This window comes from Humulus lupulus, chromosome 1, assembly GCF_963169125.1.
Source record: "Humulus lupulus chromosome 1, drHumLupu1.1, whole genome shotgun sequence".
Taxonomy (NCBI): Eukaryota; Viridiplantae; Streptophyta; class Magnoliopsida; order Rosales; family Cannabaceae; genus Humulus; species Humulus lupulus.
In genome coordinates, this window is record NC_084793.1 from 57691525 (window position 1) to 57712237 (window position 20713).

Consider the following 20713-nt stretch of genomic DNA (forward strand, 5'->3'; position numbering starts at 1 on the left):
TTGTACCCTCTGTTTCTAATAATTATCAATCGATACTCTCTGTTTGCAAAAACTACATATTTTGGTACCCTTTCTTGCATTAAAATTTTTAATATTCCCATATCACCCCTCATTTTAATGATTTATTTGATTTCAATTGTTTTATTATTTTTAAATGATTTAAATATATTATCATAATTCATAAAATAAAATAAATGTTTAATTAAAAATTTAAAATAATTTTAATAAACAAAAATATTTTAATTAAAATGAAAAAACTAATTAAATCTTATTATGTAAAATTAAATAAACATAATTTTAGTTTAATTAACAAATCAATCCAACTTTGAAAAAAAAAACGTGGGTGAGAATAGGAGGGTGGGGAAGTGAGATGGTGTTGGTGAGATTGGGTGAAATATGTGTTTTTTTTCATTAATTAAATTAAAATTTAGGTTTATTTAAAGTTAATTAATAAGATTTTAATTAATTTTTAAAATTTTAAATTCCAATTTTTTTAATTAATTAAATTTATTTTAAAAATAATATTTTTTATTGAAATTATTTAAAAGTTTTAGTTAAACATTTATTTTATTTTGTGAATTCTGAAAATATATTTAAATCATTTAAAAATAATAAAATAATTAAAAATAAAATAAATCACTAAAATGTGGGGTAATCTTAGAATTTTAAATATGTAAACACACAAAGGGTACCAAACTATGCATTTTTTGTAAATATAGGATATCGATTGATAATTATAAAAAAGAGAGGGTACCAAATTTGTATTTTGATAAAACACATGGTAGCAAATGAATATATAACCATTCAATCTGAAAAAAATGTTTTATTATATGGTTCCAAGCCTTTTATATATTCAGATTTTCGTTCACATTTGATTTTTCATCTCTTTTTTTTAGTTTTTTATATTGTATTCTTGATCTAGTATCTATCTAGTCTCTCCCAACATAGTGCAAAGAATGTGGTCATAATTTGCAAGTCCCAACAAAATAAAGAGGCAAAAGGCTTCTACTGAGCAACATGAAGAGGATGATTTATTATTCTATTTTGATGATAACATAGATGGTGTCCTGGTAGATTTGAAATTATAATAAATAATAATGAGGAGTGTTAGGAAACTTGCCTTAGTATTTTAGGAACGAATTATCTAAATAATTGCAAGTCTCACAGATTTCTCTCTCTCGTTCCGACATTCACGGATCTCTGTTGTTGTTGCAGTATTCTTTTGCCTTAGTTTCTGTTGACGTCACCGGAAAATGCCTCTGTATGTTCAGTCTATGTTCATCTTTTCTGAAGTTTTAACTTTAATAATATCATTTTCTATGAGTCTATGATCTATTCACTCTTGATATTCTTTGATTTAGGCATTAGTTTAGGGATTTGTTGTGGTCTTGAATTTTTGACCGGAGACTTGCACTTGGTTTAGGGTTTTGTCTTTTAAAAAAAGTTTAAGTCTTGTATTGATATCAAAATGATGATAAGTATTCTCCGATAAACAACTCTAGTTCCAAGAAAAATGATATCTATTAGTTGATGTGATTGATTTAGGTTTTCAAATAGTTTTTTTCTTTCTTTTCAGAAAACGTTTTTTAGCAGTTAAGTTTCAAGAAATTTGAATAAGTAACTATTCCATGTATATTAGAAAATAGTTGTTAGTTAATTATTTCATATTATTATATTTTTTTATAATTAATTTTTATAAACAATAGTGTTTAGTTGTTTAGAAGTCAACAACCAAGAACATAATCAATAGTCTCATATCTTTTGGTATCATTGATCTAAAGATAGGTTATTCAATTGTGCCCTAGGATTCATAATCAATAGTCTTGGCCTTTGGTGCCTATGGTGGAGTTCAATTTCTTCATTTTATAATTTCTTGTTTTGTATCTATTATGTTTTGTTTCGTTTTTGTCAAACAATAAGAATTCAGTGAACTTGGAAGAAGGCATGTATTTACAAATAAGTTGTTGATGTTGTTTTTTGTCAACTTAAATTTGAAGAGCACTAAACAAATATTCAGAAAAGAAGAAAAGAACAGTAGGATTTTTACGTGGTTCAGCAGTTAAAATTTGCCTAATCCATGAGTCAATATTATTGATTCGTAATACTATCTCAAAACTTTCTCAGAGCAATTCAACATAGCATTTTCAGTATAAGATTTGCGTGTATCCAAATGAAAAATACCAGGCTATTTATAAGCATGGTTAGAGAATATCTTCCACTGACTTAGGGAAGTTACAATCAATTATTCAAAGTTGAAATAAATGTAAATATATACATTAATTACATAATATCGCATGATAATTGAGATTTAATATCTGATAACAATGAATACCTAAGGAATAGGGATTTCCTAACAACTATCATGCGCAAAACGCGTTACTGATCTCGAATCCAAGGTTAACGCGCTTTTGAGATCGACATACATTCGAGCTTGTTATTTCGGTCAGCCTCCTCCTCAGCTGGTGGTTTCATCGAACTCAATCTTCGGAGACAAATACTTTCGTGCTTGCAATTAAGACTCGAATAACACCCACACTACATGAAAAAATGCTTTTAATAACACCAAAAATGTGTTATCAAAACATACCATAACACTTTTTGATGTGTTAAGACCGACTATGTTATCATAGGTCAGGGTACTTTACATAACACTTTATCATTGTTATACAGATGTGTTATTATACTGTCAACGATAACACAATTTCTGTGTTATTTTAATAAATAGATAAGTGCTTAATTATGTTATTTATAGTCGATTATATAACACATTTCAATAATTATAAATTTGTGTTATGCTATACTTTAGGATAACACTTTTTTTGTGTTATACTACACGTTAGTATAACACATTTTTTGTGTTATACTAGACTTTAGTATAACACATTTTTTGTGTTATACTACACTTTAGTATAACACATGTGTTATATTAGCTTAGAGAAACATAATCTTTTTTTACTTACACAAAACTAGGAAAACAAATATGAAAGTTGAAGCCAAATAAGGTAACATAAATAGATTTTTATTAATTACTCAAATGTAATTATAATATTTAGTCTACTAGTCTAGGCTTAAGAAATCATATTACAACATAATTTATGCCCAATTCAGATTCCTTTATCACTAAATACAAAACAAGAAATGTATACAAAAATTAGTGAAATACATTCTTCCATTCTAAAGGCCTCAACTACAAATGTTGTCAAGAATTGCTCCAAAGAAATCATCTCAATATACCTGCACATTGTAAAAAAAAAGTCCTTTTATTATTAAGAACATAAGACTTAAGCTAGTTTCCACCTGTAAGCATATAAAGTTTAAATTAAATTTGTAATAACTCCAAAACTTGACGAAACAGCAGGGTATAGTACCCTAATTAGCAAGTCAATTCCCACCTTGTCCTCCACGTGCCACATCACCTAGCTGACTTAATTGTACAATACTCTCGCCACCTCAGTGCCACTTATGCCTCATTAAGTCCAGCTCGCAGTTGTCACGTTTCCTTCCTGGCTCTGCCCGATGCTACGGTGATGCTACAGCATTGAAGCAGCATCAAGCCCCTTTCAGAATTCGTTGCTCCCTTTTTGATTCCAAAGTTCCCTTTCTCAAATTTTGCAAGTTTCCTTTCCTGATTAATACAACACAGAAATTTACATAAAAACACTGAAAAATATGACAATGCAAACACAAGGTCCCTAGCTACACAGACACACTAAATTGAACACAATTACAAGAAATAAAAACTCATTACTCTTTTGTTTGGTTCAAAAATTAAGTTTAAAGATGTGAAAATAACTCTAAATCCTAGAGTTATCATATAGCAAGATGTACTACCATGCAAAACAACGACTGAAGCAACAAAACATGCAACTTAAAACAAGGTTTGTGAAATGTATCAAGATAAAAAATATATCATTCTCAATGATCAAAAAGTATGTGAGGAAGAATTGATTCCAGAACTCTAAATTCTATCAATATATCCCCAAAAAAATTAAAGAATAAAAACAGAATCACACTTTGACTTCTTATACAACAAAATCATAAAGAAAAACAATAAAATAAAAATGCACCTGGAAACTTGTTTAGCATCTTTAATATAAGGTTTAGCCCAATTTCTACAATAAAACTAAAATAAAGTTAGAAAAAAGAACTCTTTCTAATAAAAAGAAAGAAGAATGTCACCTGGAAACAAGATAATTCTTTGATAACCTTAACATTTAATGAATGAAACATACCCTTCTTTAGATTAAAAACCTTCAAGCTTTTCTTTATTATCAGCTGCATTAGATGAGTGGACAGTAGAAGCAAGGCAAACTGCAACCAAGAAGCAGCCACACCAGGGAAAAGGATCTCCGCTCTATTAATTCTATTGTCTAAAAAGTAATTCAAGGTTGTTCCTGTCATCATTAAAGATCGCAACAAAAGAAAAAAATTCAGTATCTATAAGAGCAACACAGACAAACATCAACATTTAGAAATGGTCAGAGAGAGAGAGAGAATGAAAGAAAGGACCTATAACAACTGTTATGCTTGCAGTGATCACTTCTGTGACTGATAAGCCAACAAAAGCCCAAGCATACTGAGCTGAGAGAGCTATCCCAGAACAGAGTAAAAGTTCTTGCCACCACAACAACAAAGTTACAGTCTTTTCTTAAATGATACATTGAAAACTTCAAAAGAAGAAAATGGAAACTAAGATAAATACTTATATGTTTTAGTTCAATAAAATAAGTGACCTATCAAGAAAGATCTAGGGAATTTTCAGATGAACAATAAAATAAGAGAGAATCAGTAGAGAATTTTTTCAGCGTTTTTTTGTTCTGTTTTTTAAAGCATTTTTATAGTGTTTGTACATGGAGTAAGTCTCCCTTTGTGTAATTTTATACTTGGTACTCAAGAAAGAATAAAGTCTAATAAGCCATTATTTGGGGCTATTCTAACTTGGATGTATGCTTTTAATTGAGTTGAACCAAGTAATGTGTTTGGTGTATTTTTTGTTTTAAAGTCTTATCATTTTTTATTCTATGTTTCTGCATTACTCTTTCTTGTTTTGCTGATTACTCTTTCTTGTTTTGTTGTTCTTTAAGGGTGTAGGATTTACACCACATTTCTAAAAGAGACTTGTTTAGTCCATATATGAATAGCAATAATCAGCACACATATCAGATCAGAGCCTAACAGAGCAAGAAAATTAAATAATTTAGACAACAAAATTTATATATACTACATGATACTTTTTAGTAGTTTTACCACTGAAGCTGATCATATAAACAGAATCAAAGGTTATAGAACAATCGATACAAAAAAAAAAAAAAAAACAGTGGTACAAAGCCATATCCGAATCAAAATAACTTAAATAACATTGCAAATCAGTTTTATAGTAGTGCATCTTACCCTAACAACCTCGTATAGTGAAGGGATCTATCACATCTTACCCTAACAAAAGTTCACAGTGAAGAAATTAGTATCATGCAAGTAAAAGTTAGAAATAAAATCAGTACGCGTGTGTTAAAAAAGGAACAAGCAAATGAGTAGAAAAGAATAAGATAATGATTATGTAAAAGCTTACTTACTTCAGAAGCTCTGCTTCTGTCGCAAAAGGAGACCATTGCAACAACATCAAAAGATTAGAAATAAAATGTTCTTTACCATGCAAGAAGTCCAGTACCCATCGATGTATTAAACTCATAATGAACCTACAATAAAATTAATACACAAGTCAAGCACCACACAACCAAAATTATTCACAAGGAAAATGAAACTACAAAACATTAATTTATTTACTGATTTGCTGATTTTCTGCAAAACAAAGTAGCAGAGCAGGCATTAGATGAACAAGAATCCATAAAAGCAGAAGGACTACTAAATACTAAATTTGGGAAAAAGAAAACTTACCTACCATAGGTACAACTATTTAGTCATAGTTTGCTTTTCTTAAGAATGTATAAGAGAGAGGTCTGATGCTTTGAGTCAATACCCTGCACACAAGAATAAGGGGATAAGACCTATTCTAATTATTCATCATGCATGCATAAGCCACGACTTTAATTTAAAGTAATATTCAATCTATGAATTGCATATACCTAAATTTAATACATTTAAGAGGGAAAATCATAAAAATCTGCCATCTTCCCTTCCTTTCCAACAATAGTATAATATATATTTATATGTAAATGTATATAGTACAAACAATAAACACATGTATTTCAACAAATATATATATTTATTAATATGAAACTGAAAACTAAAAACCATAGATGAGATTTTGAGAAACACACAGAGAAGAAGAACATGACAGCTGGTAGGGCACTTGTCTAGTATTGCTCCATAGAAATTTATCTCAATATACCTGCACATTGTCAAAATTATCAAAGTCTCGCTTAGCAAGCCACTTTCCATTAAGTTGAAATTAAAATAACTCCTAAACTTTCAGGGAAAAAGCAGAGAAAAAGTGGGGTACATGATGTACTACCATATAAACCAACTGCTAAAGAACCAAAATATGCCACTTAAAACAGGTTGTGAAATGTGTTTGTATGCTCAATGGTCAAAATGCATGTTTAGAAGAATTGATTGCAGAACTTGAAACTCTGTCAATATGTACCAACAAGATAAGAGAATTATCTACACTTGCTTATTATCCAACATAATCATATAGAAAAACAATAATAAAAAAAATGCACCTGAAAAATTTCTTTAGCATTTTAATCAATTAAAGGTTTTAGCCCAGTTTCTTCAATATTGCTTACTGTTAGCCAAAATACCCATATAAGTGAATCCATAACAAGTTTTAGTTGATGAAAAGTGCACCAAAAGAACCCCAATAAGGGATCAAAATCATTGGGTCAGATCAAATCATTAGTTCCATGTGGTTGTTATTTCAATATTGCTGCAAGCCCAAATATGAATGAAAGCTAAATGGTAATTGGCACCAATCCTTCCATAACTTCTACAATTTATTTTAAAATCACAATAAAGAAAATGGAAAGGGGATATTTTTAATATAGAATAATGTACACTAAACAAATAGAAGAAGAAAAAATATATTTAAAATGTCATAAACAGAGAAAATAAAATATGATCACCATTAGATAACATTATAAAAGATTCACCCAATTATTTAAAACAAGTTTTTCTATTATAAATTAATATTTTTAATGAAAAATAAACTTAATCTAACTAGCTAATGCTAAATGTCCAAAACAAGAGAGAAATACACAAGCAAAAACATAAATCAATGTTTAAAACAATGAGAAACTATATATACCATGGGCATGAGTGCAAGGAGTGTTCTCAGAACAATATATATATTCAATTAGTACTGTATTATATATGTTCCAATAAATTAACAAGCAGGAATAGAAATAAGCATTAAATATGCATGCACAAAAATAAGGCAGAAGCAAATGAGGGAACACTTGAGAATAGGCATTTCAACACAACCCATGAAATCATAAACTTAATTTAGGATCAATAGTAATAGAATTGAAATTTAAACCAGATGCATAAAAAATAAATCACATGAAAACAGAGGAACGTATCCACAATATGGCACTAAAACTTCAATCCAAAGTCAAAAAACACATAGCAATTCATATCAGTGGCAAATTCTAGCCATCAAAATCTATGGCAAACCAACTTTGAGGATATGCAAGAGAGTACTATAGTATATATATATAGTATATGTATGTATATATATAGTATATGTATGTATATATAGATTATTCTGTCTTTGGCTATCAAACAATTTTAGTTCTTTCCCATTTCAAATCCAAAAAAAAATAAGCCAAGACAAATAAAAAATACACTTACAAAATTATGCCTTCTTATCATTTATATATCTCAGTGCTCAGAAATGCAAGTCCAAAAACAAAAATGTTTAAAAATTATGAGATAAGAAAATTGCCAAAAGATCACCAGTAACGAGAAGAAACCAATATGAGAGTTGCTTAAGGAAAACAACTCATTTCCCCTTAAAGCGAAAAATGAAAGTGGAAAACTTATAGAAACAGGGACATTGCACTTAGCAAATTAGTAAATATGTTAATAAAAAGAGTCAGTTGCACGTTTAGCACATTCATATCCTCCATAAGATATCTCACCCCATCCTTTCCAACCACAGTCCTGAAAATTTTGACAACAACACATTAGTATAGGCACCAGAGCTCCAAATAAAACTTTCAAGCACAAGCATGGACACGGAAAGAATAAACCTCCATTTGCTGCTTATGTATTACATAATGAATCAGCCAGAAACATTAAAAGCATCACCTTTGGAATCAATTACAGGAGTTTTTCAGGGACCGAACCAGCAGAGGATTTTGCTCCAACACAAAGAACCTTGCAGCTATGCTCATGATTGTGAATGATAAAATAATACATTTTTTTGTAAAATTATCTAGAAGTTTATCAACGAATCACCAAATTTATTTTTACAATCAAGAAATGTAATCTATTAAGGTTTACCATAGCAATATCGATGCTAGTTTGTTCAGATGGTGTATAATGTCCCCAATTAATATAAATTAGAAAACCATTACTGAGAACAAAATAATTTAAGCTAAAATGCAAGATAATATCAGTTAATGATGCAAAGAATCACACATGGTAAAAGGTTCAATACTATGCATTACCATTGGAAAATGAAAATAGAATTTGGCTGGTTGCCTTTGACTTATAGACAATATCTGAACAAACTAAAGTTGTTATAATATATAACGAAAATAATTTCATATGCACACACACATGTGTGCCCTAATATCCCAGCATAAATCCCCAAAACTTGCTTGGTGGGATCAAGTTCAAGTTAATCCCCAAAACTTGCTTGCTGGTCTGATTGCTTTTCCAGACTAGAATGAAAATTATGTTTCACTATGGCAAGAGAAATAGTTTTCTAAAGCTAGAGCTCCCACCATAAGAGTGAAATGAAAAGGAACCTATAAATGAAAATCCCTAAAAGTATGGAAAATAAGATATAAATATTGAGAACAGATTCATAACAAATGCACCTTAACAGTATTAACAAACACTTTTCATTTTCATAAAAGAAAAGCAATGCAAAACTAATACCCCCCAAGCTAGCAAGACTTCTCTTTCTGTATCGAAGGCCATCACGTCGACACCAACTATAGGAGAACATGACTTAAGGGTCATGACATTACAGATTAATGGCTTAGTATTTCCCTGTAAAGTTAACAGATTTGCAATCTACAAATAAAAGAGCAATATCAGTTATCATTTTTCTTATAAACAGAATGACCAATAAAAAAATTTAAAATAAATAATTAAAAGTCAATAAATTTTATATAAACTATAACACATGAACATGTCCGACCTAGATAACAGGATCATGGCCAGGCTCGGGAAAATGACCTTTACGACCAGCACATTCAATGTCAAAACTCAGTATGTGAAATGGAGCCATCTTGGAAAATTATCCTTTTGGTGCATGACTGATAAGTTTTGAATATCTAAAGAAATTTGTAAAGGAAATGTTTATCTAGGAAAAAAAATAATCTTTTTTTCAGAAAAAAAAATATAAAGACAAGAAAGTAAAAATTTCAATTAAAACTAAATAAACAAATTAGAGAAAGAACTAAAAACTAAATAAACAAATCAAAATTGTCCTTCCAACTTGGCGTATATTTCAAGATTTGTGCCACAACCCAAAAAGCACCACCACATTTCCAAAACAACTTCACCCTATAACCTCAACATAAACTAATCATCATTACGATGAACTAATTTACAACTTTGAAGAAATCCCTGTCAAACCTGTCTCTCTAGTAAATCTATGTACCCCACATTTTCAGCCCCTTTTAGGGACCAAAATTAATCATCAATGCTATTATTCTTGTGACCACACCAGGAAGGTAATAGGTAAGCATAATTATCTTAATAATCACAAGCTAAGTACCATCTAAAGCACTTGAAGTCTTGCGGCTACAGTAACATTCGTATACAAAGTGAACAAAGAAAGAAAAAAATTACATGTGAAGTATAAGTGCTCCTCACATCTATAAGGATACAGGCAATCAAACTCTAGCTGACAGTATGACAAATGTTTAGCTATCTGCTTATATTTTCCAACAGGTACTTCAATCCAGTTGCCACCAACTATGTTGCAATCAATCATAAAGAGAAGAGCAAATAGAACATTGCTTTCATATGTCATGAAGCTCTTCATACCCAGTCCATCAATTTGTACTCCTCTGTCAAGTATTCCTGCTAATTAATTTGAAACATTAGGCTGGAAAACAGCATAAATCATATATAGCAGTTAATCACAAGCCTGGAAAAGAAGGTGATAGCACACATCAAAAATTTGCACGGAAAAGAAGAAAAAACCCATTTGGTCCCATAAATGCCAATTTAAAAAATCATTAAAGGACTAAAAATACCACACAACTAAAAAAATAATCAAAAGCGTTATATAGGGACTATTGCATGATAGTACACTAGCCACTTCCTCAAAGTAGCAATACAAATTTTTTTTATTAAAAAAAAAATAAATAAAAGCCAACAATTTACATCTGTATTAACTGCATAAGAATAAAAGCAACGCTATACCACGACAGCTTGTAACCATTGTTGGTAGAGCAACAACAATTTTGAGAAAAGGGTAAGACTGCTGCTGCTGGTAGTACATTATGCTATTTTTCTGGACCATCTCAATACGACGGATGAACTTAGGTGCCTTACTGTTCCTATTAGCCTCCTTCATCCTTCCCTGAATCACCATATAATACATAGTTTCTAGTATAACTAATCACAATAAGGAACACACTAAAAATAACATTCTAAATAGGTTAAGTGTTAAATCCAAATACCTCCAAAATTTGATGAAAGTTGGATATATCATCAGGTCTCATTCCTGGAGGGTAGCTGATGTAGAAGTATGGCTCAAAGCCATGAACATTACAGCACACACTATGTCCTATAAATGAAAATCACAAAAATTTAGATGAACTCATCTTTAAAAGTAATTCTCATTGGAAGGGTTTACCAAAAAGTACAAGACTATGATAATATTCATAAATTTAACTCAAGCCACTTGAACATACAAATTCCATGCATAAACATAGAAAATAAGATTTATTGCTTTCCAATAGGAAATAATTTTTCTTTATGCGGTAAAATTGGTATGGTAAACCTTAATAGATTACATGTGTGTGTGCATATGAAATTATTTTCGTTATATAGTATAACAACTTTAGTTTGTTCAGATATTGTCTATAAGTCAAAGGCAACCAGCCAAATGCTATTTTCATTTTCAAATGGTAATGCATAGTATTGAACCTTTTACCATGTGTGAATCTTTGCATCATTAACTGATCTTATCTTGCATTTTAGCTTAAATTATTTTGTTCTCAGTAATGGTTTTCTAATTTATATTAATAGGGGACATTATATGTTGATTGTATGGCAGAAACATGTGCCTATATGCGTTCGTAATTGTACAAAGGAAAAAAAGTGCTTATGCATTTTAAATTGTGAAATTATAACTATGAGAGCAATATACACCATCGTTCATGCTGTTTAATCATATTGGTTAACATTTTAACACGAAGCAGCTCATCTGGACAAACAAGATACCCAAATAACACCCATTCTCAATAAGAAGTAATATTTGCAAGATCCTGGGCTCTCTGCAAGGAGCAAATAAAATGAAGCAGTTAGCTAACAATTACAGTTGAAATTTTGGGGGGTGGGGGGACAATTGAAAATAATACAGCTAAAAATCACACAGAAGAAGTGTCTACCATTGAATGAGCAGAATTTGTAAGAATATCTTGATATCGAGGAGGATATGGGTATAGATTCAATATTATTAGTATCAGCACCAAAATCAAAAGTATAAATGGAGAGAAAAAAGGGAGAAAAACAAAACACTAACCAGGGTACACTGCAACTATTTGAGTCATGACCTCTTCAATAATCCATTCATTTCTATCAAAAAGGTGGCTTCTTTGCTGAGTACTTCTTGTCTCTCCTCTATAACGGGAAATACGCTTGTCAAATTTGTAATAAGTTTGCCTTTCATAGACATCACCTTTCTTTGATTCCCATGGGGTGTGGAAATAGTTTTGACAACCAGCTTTCACCATAACTTTATGGTCCAACTTACCACCTTCAAACAACTTCATATAGAAGGTAGTCTGAATCAACCAAACACAAGAAATGTATGTCAGGAGAAGAATTGCACCTCAAGAAGATATAATAAATAAATAATTTAATTAGAGAGATTCATATTTTACCAAAATTTCAAGAAGAAAGAAGAGGGGGCTCGGACTCCTTTGCAAGACCGAGCCAGCTACAACCTCTCTGCGAGACCGAGCCACCCACCCCCTCAGTGAGATTGAGCCACCCACCCCTCCACGAGACTGAGCCACCCACCCCCTCCGTGAGACCGAGCCACCCACGACCCTGGGCCTGTCATTTTCACAAGACCCACGAGCCCCTATCATTTGCGCCTTTTGTCGATGATAGGGAAGGTCAATTTTTCAAATTAGGGGAGAGAAGAAACAAAGGTTGTGATGGAGATGGAGGTGGAGTTGTGCGATGGAGCCCCTGTCAAAGTGATTTGGGCGGAGGGAAAGGAATGAGGTGAGAGAAAGAAAAATTGGATTTGGGCAAAAAGTTAACCCATTTTTTCATTTGGCGCTTAAATTTTTTATGTCCCGCGCCTATAATCTAATTTAATTCTTTTTAATCTTACTTATTATAATACTTTTTGAAAAAGCTTATATTCATGTGTTATGGAAATAGAGATTTGTTGTAGTGCCATATGTGTCAGAGAAGATTCTTTCGCTCGAGCTTGAAGCTTAAGCTCGAACCTTTAAACTTGTGCTCGATCGCTAACAACAATAGGTCAGGAATCATGCATATTTATACCAGTGTTCAACCACTGCTTGTTATTTTCGAGCTTACACTTAACGAACCTACATTTCGAGGCTCATTTATTCATCCTCGAAATTTCGGTGTAACATTTTCCCCCTCAAAAGTGTTGGTTCGAATCCTATGAGAAGGAAACTTTTGAACATCACTTTGAAAAATGTGCCCACCTACCTCACTCGAGTGCGGACATGTGTTGTTAGGGGGTTGCATACTAAGTGTACTCGAGTACCTCTCTATTCTGCACACGTTCTTTCCTAGGACCTTTTCGCCGCCCCTTCCCATAATTGAATACGATCCTTTGGATCATTTTATAATCCGAATCAATGGCCCAGATCCTTTCGACCTTTGACATCCCCACTGGGATATATATATAGATATGTACACCCTCTTCATCTTGACCACTTTCATTTTGACTCCTCAAAAAGCACGCATTAGAGAGAAAAAAGAAAAAAACCAAGATTTTCTTTTCATGTTCTCTAAGCCAAATAAGCAAAGCAATTCTAGTACCTTCGGCTCCGTGGGATCATTCTTGCTTCCCATTCTCCAGTTGACGATCTCCTCATTCCCACGAACAAATTTGTGTAAGCTTTCTAATCATTATATATTCTCATACCCCCCTTTTATTTTTTATTTATTTTACACATTTCATTTGTTCCGGATAATGGCCTTCTAGTTTTTACCTGATTTTTAAGGCTTTACCCTTGCATTAGGCAAGTTTGTGGTTTAGGTAGATTTAGGGTGATTAGAATCACAGTTTAGACAACAAAAATTTATGGTAGAAACATGTAAAAATGGAGTTTTTCAGGTAATGTGGGTACTTTGGTCATGAGTTTCATGTAGCTTAAAAAATAGGGTTTAGGTTTAGGGTTTTAATGCACGAATCCCAAAAACATCGCCTTTTCAGGTAACTGCCAACTTTTTCCCTGGAAATCCGGGATTCTTTTAAACTGGTAATAACCACCCCACTCTCGCGTGGGTGCACTCCCAATGCCTGAAATTTACAATAGTTCGGGATAGACATTCGAGTCAATCTCGCCCTTTCGAGTCTTCAGGCTCGATTGAGGTAATCTCGTTATCTCGAGCTTGTAAACTCGAGTTATCAAGATAAAATTTTCCACTCTTTAAAATTATGGACCCTCACCTTTTTCTTTCTTGTTAGATGTCACAGTCTTCAGAGAATTGGTGGGGGCCCGAGCATGCCATCCTTTACCATCTATTAACCCTCGGACCTGAATCACCCTTCACACAAAATCAACAATTAATTCATGAGCACAAGGAATGGTGTGAGAAAGAAGACATAAGAGCTCACTTTCGACGCCAAATCGACGAGGTCGAGGAAAGAAAAAGGAAAAGACTTCGAGTCGCAGCCTATCCCATCCCAGATCCTGAGATCAGGCTTATTCCATTAGACCCCAAACTCAATGTCACCATAGCCTTTCCACTTAGTGAGCTCTCATTCACCCTAATGGAAAACACTTTAAAATAACCATCCACCTCCCAGCCCCTCTCAATCCCTACCTCGAAGGAGGATTTTTTTGAGGCTGAGCACTACCAGAGCTCAGTCACTTCCACCAGCCACATCTCTGAGTTGCTGGCCTACCATGACCTTAAGCTATCTGGTACACTGATGTTTCGTCTTGCAACCTCCAATGAAAGGAGTTGCTATGCCCTAAGAGTTAGCAATCCTGATCGGAAGGTCAAGTTCACCGCCCGAAGCCGCGAACACATGAGGGCTGGGGCCTTGCTGCCCCTAAAGGATTACTTTAAGATTTTTTTTGATTATGCTGGCCTCGCCCCCTTCCAACTCCGGACCAACTCTTTCAGAGTTTTATCATCTCTGATGTCGCTGTACCATGAGATGAAGTTGGACGGACCTTTGGCACAAGAGATGTTATATCTCTTTTGCCTCAAGAGAAACCATTCTTGAGCTCATGGAGGAGATGGGCTCTACTACTTATCGAGTTACTCGAAGGAGAAGTGGTTGTTCAAAGACATCCCAAACCATCCTCCAAATTTCAACACTCTTCTTTTCTATTTTCTTTTGAACTGTTGGGCTCGAAATATTTATTCCACTCTTTCCTATAGCCACCTATCATCGTCCTTCTCCAACAAAGGCCATGAAAAAAGACATGGCAACAATTTTTCAGCTCCCATATGGTCGAAGATCCCTCACCTATCTCCTTCATCAAGACAAGCTTCGAGCTTATGGCCTCTTAGGCGAAGGTGAGTCCACGGATGATTGGGGGATTCGCAAATACTCGAGGTGGGAAGACGTGCCAATCCCCACCACCAAACTTCCCCCCAGGAGGAGGCCTTCGGGCTCGCAAGCCCGTGCCACCGCCTCCCGTCTACATGAGTGACAAGTCTCGGGCAATGAAGCCCACGATGAGGCCTCAACGAGCTCGGTGGATGGAGGTAAAGTAGTGTTGGATTATTCCATAAGGTCTCCGTCATTACTTAAGCATGAGCTTGGCGTAATGATCCTTTTCGAGGATCCCAAGGACAACTTCTTAGCATGGTCGAGGGAAGACCTTAGAGTCCGTAGGTTTGATAGTTGGCTAGGAAATTACCAGACCACATATAGTCTAAATGAGGTCTGGGATGGGGTAGCTATACAATACGGGACCAACATTTATAGGGACCTATCAAGACTATCCCCCACCTATAGAGAGGAGCCCCCCCTAGAGTCATCAAAAGACAGGGGGATTTCTTGGTCCCCGAGCTCAAGCTCGACCGAAATTACCAGTTAGGTTTCTTTTATCTTGGAGTCTTGTTTCTTATATCAACCTCATTTGATTGCTTATATACTATTTTTTCTATTTCTTACGTGACATGGATTCACACTTAAACAACGTTCTCAACAAGCATGTGGCCTCGAGGGTGAACAAACGCCAACGGGTGTCCTAGAATGGAGGTCGCCCCTCCAAACTCTCCAAGAAAACCGAGGTGATCCCCCCGGCCCAGGTGCCGTTAGACCCAGGCTAGGTTGCTGAGCCCACAACACCCTTCGAGGTTGTGCCTCCCCCTGAAGCTCAATCGATTGAGCCCAAGCACCTATTTGAGACCGCTTTCTATCAATCTCGACTTATGTGCCCGAGTTTGTGGTCGACAGCGCTGCCGGAACCCCCAGGGTCAATTTTTTTTCTGATGCTTTGACCCGCGTGGGTCAAAGTTTCATCAACCTCAGGGCCCCTCAGTGGAAATTTGTGATCTTTTGTCGAGATGCCAACACTCTTTTCGACAAGAGTGGCGAGCTGTTTTCCTCAGTTAGTTATTTTTGCCAAGCCCCCTGCTTCTGTGCTAACTTTGATTTGTGCTTTTCTGAACTTGACCTCTTTTTTTTTTTCTTTTGTGGCATTCATATCCTTTGTTCAGCATAATTTTGTACTGAATAACGAGGTTACAGCGAGCAAAGCGCTTGCGCAGGAGGCCTGAGATGCCCAGTTGAGGCTTGAAGATGACCTTAAGAAAGACGGACTGGAAATTGAAGCGAGGGATGCGGAGATCAAAAGGATTCCCGAGCTTGGGTCCAAGCTAGAGGTGACCTTGAAGTAGGTCGAGGCCAGGGACTCCAAGATCAGGAAGATTAGGGAGCTCAATGCCAAGTTGGAAGAGGAGAAGAAGATGACCTTTGAGTTTATCGAGGGTGAGAAAGCTTGTCTTCTTGAGAAGTTTAAGACCAAAAAAGATCACGCCGTAGACATGGCGATGTATCGGATTTGGGATAACAACCCTGACCTCGATACCAGCTTCCTTGCTGGCCTGGAGGCCGAATTTATTGCCAAATGGCAGGCTCCACTTGAGGAGGAAAAGGCCAGGCTCGATGCTAAAGAGGTGGCGGAGGCTTCCGGGTCTACGGTTGAGGAGACATCTAATCCTTGAAGTCCAAGTAATGGGTTGTGACCCATTATAATTTTTGTAACTATTTTTTGTGCCCTTGGGGCAAAGCCAATTTCCAGCTCGAGTTTGAGCTATTTTGATTATCTTGTGAATGTTTATATTTTAACAGTAGTTTTTGTGCTTTCAATTTTCTAGCTCAAAAATCTTTTTGTGTATTATCTACCTTTAGATTTTTTCCTTAATATTATACATCATATTTTTGGATCGAAATATTGTTGGGATTTTATGCCATAATTAAAATCCAATTTCTTTGCAATCTCATTTTATTATCAGTAAAAGAATAGAAATCATTTTTTGATTTGGTCAATCACTTTGCTCACATGTTTTATTTTCATGATTATTTGTTTAATATAAACTTCTATTAAATCTCGAGTATATAGCTAATCATATTTATAGTGACGTGATCACAGTGGAATATAAATATGATTATATGTTCAAAATAAGTTAGTCCTAAGATTAGTCAGTGCACAAGATTTACATTGACTTTCTAATCTATGATATGATCTACTTACACATCGCAGCATTATGTTCTTTCTAGAACATTATCAAAGTAGATAAGATCAGATGTATTTGTTACATCAGACTGGACTGATATTGATAGTAGATAGGATAAGTAAACATATTGTTATTATCTATTCTAGTCATATCATATATTTGACCATAGGTCAATTCAATCTCAATTTGAGTGGTTAGTATTCTAACTGATTGTATTATTTTAGTTCTTTGACTTGTTCATTACCAGCTTCCCCTACAGACTAGCACATACTTACATCTTGGGAACTTGATAGTATAATTGAGTGGGAATGTTAATCATAGATATGAACATCTATAGCTTCTGATGAACAAGTAAAACAATGGTTTCCTTTTAGTTTGGTTCAAGGTGCTAAATGATAGAGTTCTCATTTCAGTAATTAATATTAGTTTACTGAAATATCATTTACAAGGAACTAAGTGTTTTAAATATAAAATACAATGAGGGGTAAAACGATATTTTAGTCCCATCTCATTGTAGACCGTCTATAGAGATTGAGTGACAATTATGGTTGTAACAATGAATAATTAATAACATATATATATATATATTTGTTATAGAGCGTTCTATGAATTCAAGAGTGCAATTTATTTGGAGTCACGAGGAATTAATAATTTAGTAAATTTTTTGTTAAATTTATGATAACTTATTGGAGCTTGATTTCATAGGCCCATGGTCCCCACTGTACCTTGGATAAAATCATATAGATAGTCTCAATTAATTGATTTAATTATCAATTAGAATTTTCAGAGTTGACAATGTCAATTTTGGATAGTTTCACAGAGTTATGTAATTTAGAGAAGGAAAGAGAAATTAGGGTAGATTTATTAATTAAGGCAAATTGGTGTCTAAATTAATAAATAAGTTGAAACCAAGTTGCAAAAATTTCAACCCCTAATCTCGACTTATGTTTTTTGGTTGGTTTATCTAGAATTCCAACTTTTGACTGTGTCGATTAGATCTTGCTGGCTTGTTCCAGACTTGTTTAATTCGTGTTTGGTTAATGATCCATACACTTGTTTTCTAGTTATGTTAGGTTAACAATCCAAACATTGCTATTAGAGTTAATTTTTATTTATGTTATATTTTTTTGAGCCTATGGTATGATTGTATACCACTTATGCCCCCTTAGTATCCTAAGATTGTGATCTTAGGTTGTTGAATTTTGAGGGCTTGCAAAAATGTATAACAATAAAAATACAACATATGAATGAAATTCAATACTTTATTGACAAAAAGAAAAAATCAAATACATGCTGGGTTAAAACGAAAAAATATCATTTCTATATTACTGATAATAAGGTCGTAGATGTTCACCATTCCAAGCTCGCGGAAATAATCCTCCATTTAGCCTCACAAGTTTATACACTTCAGGTCGAATAATGGGCTCGATCTGATAGGGTCCCTCCCAATTAGGCCCAAGCACTCTAGCAGATAGGACTCGTGTTGCTAGAAACACGCGTCTTAACACCGATTCCCTCAATCTGATTTTCCTATTTCACACCCTTTTGTTAAAATATCTCGTAGCCCATTGCTGCAACATTTTTCAGCTGGGCGTCGTCTCGTCTCTCTTCGATAAGGTCCAAAATTTCTTCGAGCTAAGATTGGTTCAAGGGTTGACCATATGCGTCGCACCTTATAGTTGGGATTTCAACATCGATAGGCAACATGTCCTCACATCCATAAGCCAGGGAGAAGGGGGTATCCTCCGTTGAGGTTCTCGTCATCGGTCTATATGCCCATAGGACTTGAGGTAGCTCCTCCGACCATCTCCCCTTAGCTTCTTCTAGACTTTTCTTCACAAAACTCTTTAGAGTCTTATTTACTGCTTCAACCTGGCCATTTGATTGGGGATGGGCCACGGAGGAAAAGCTTTTAATTATTCCATTTTTTTCGCAGAAGTGTGTAAACAAATCACTGTCAAATTGGGTCCCATTATCTGACACAATCTTCCTGGGCATCCCGTATCTAGAAATGATGTTCTTTACTACAAAATCTAGGACGTCCTTCGAGGTGAAAGTTGCTAAGGGTTCGACTTCGGTCCACTTTGTAAAATAGTCGACAACGACTACAACATATTTTACACAACCTTTTATAGTTGGCAAGGAGCCTATAAGGTCAATTCCCCATATCACAAATGGCCATGGGTAGCTCATCATGGTAAGCTCAGTTGGTGGAGCTCGCAGTCGAAGCGAATCTTTGACACTTATCACAACACTTAACGTACTTGAATGAGTCTACCTTGATTGTTGGCCAGAAATATCCTTCCTAATCACCTTTTTTGACAAGCTATGCCCCCTGGTGTGGTCTCCACAAAATCTTCTAAAATCTTCTTTGCCTCGGGGGGAGGTACACACCTAAGTAGTGGCATGGAGTAGTATCCCCTTATGTACAATTTTCCTTCCAAGATGGTGCATCTTGGTATTTTGTACATTAGCTTTCTAGCCTCGTTCCGGTCAGTTGGGAGACTCCCGGTTTTGAGGTAGTCAGCTATCGGGGTCATCCAAGTGGGTTGCGAGTCAATCATGTTTAAATCATCTTCCTTAGGCTTGGTTATGCTCGGAACTGGTAGGAATTCTAGTGGAACCACATTGAGTGTGTCAGCTTCTTTGGTTGTGGCGAGCTTGGCCAATGCATCTACATTCGAATTTTGTTCCTGGGGAACTTATTCTACAGTGCAGAACTCAAACTCCCCCAATGTTGCCTTAACATTCTCCAGGTAGGCTGCCATTTTTATGCCACGAGCTTGATATTCACCCAAGACCTGGTTAACGAGCAATTGAGAGTCACTGTAGTAGTGAATGGCCTTTGCTTTGAGCTCGGAGGCTATCAGAAGACCTGCTAACAATGCCTCATACTTAGACTCATTATTGGATGCCTCAAAGCCAAACCTTAATGTTGAATGAAAGTGATTTCCCGTCGGGGTGATCAAAATTATTCCTGCCCCCGACCCATTTTCATTAGAGGACCCATCGACGTAAAGTCTCCACAGCTCGTAGGTTGGGGTTACGACTTCCTCGTTGGAGAACCCTATACATTCGACAATGAAGTCTGCCAACGTCTATCCTTTGATTGTTGTTCTAAGATGATAGGTGATTTAGAATTGTCCGAGCTTGATAACCCATTTCAATAATCTCCCCAATGCTTTCAGCTTGGATAATACTTGTCTTAATGACTGATCAGTTAACACATGGATAAGATGTGCTTGGAAATAGGGTCGAAGCTTTTGAGATGCGTGCATTAGGCTTAAAGTGAGTTTCTCCATTAATGGGTATCTCGATTTTTCCCCCAGCAACCTCTTGCTGACGTAGTATATAGGTTTTTGTACTTTCTTATCCTCCCAGACAAGTACTGCACTGATCGCATGCTCGGTTGTGGCAAGGTATA

At 34.8% G+C, this 20713-nt stretch overlaps 1 long non-coding RNA gene and 1 pseudogene across 1 annotated transcript; both read right to left on the reverse strand.

Moving 5' to 3' along the window:
- Positions 1-3003: 3003 nt before the first annotated feature.
- Positions 3004-4589, reverse strand: LOC133831274 (uncharacterized). The gene is made up of 3 exons (XR_009892479.1): positions 4510-4589; positions 4233-4394; positions 3004-4123 (listed from the first exon to the last, which is right to left on the reverse strand). It is a non-coding gene; the product is annotated as an uncharacterized LOC133831274 (long non-coding RNA).
- Positions 4590-9190: 4601 nt separating this feature from the next.
- LOC133831323 (DNA polymerase delta catalytic subunit-like) lies at positions 9191-11066 on the reverse strand (annotated as a pseudogene).
- Positions 11067-20713: the final 9647 nt, after the last annotated feature.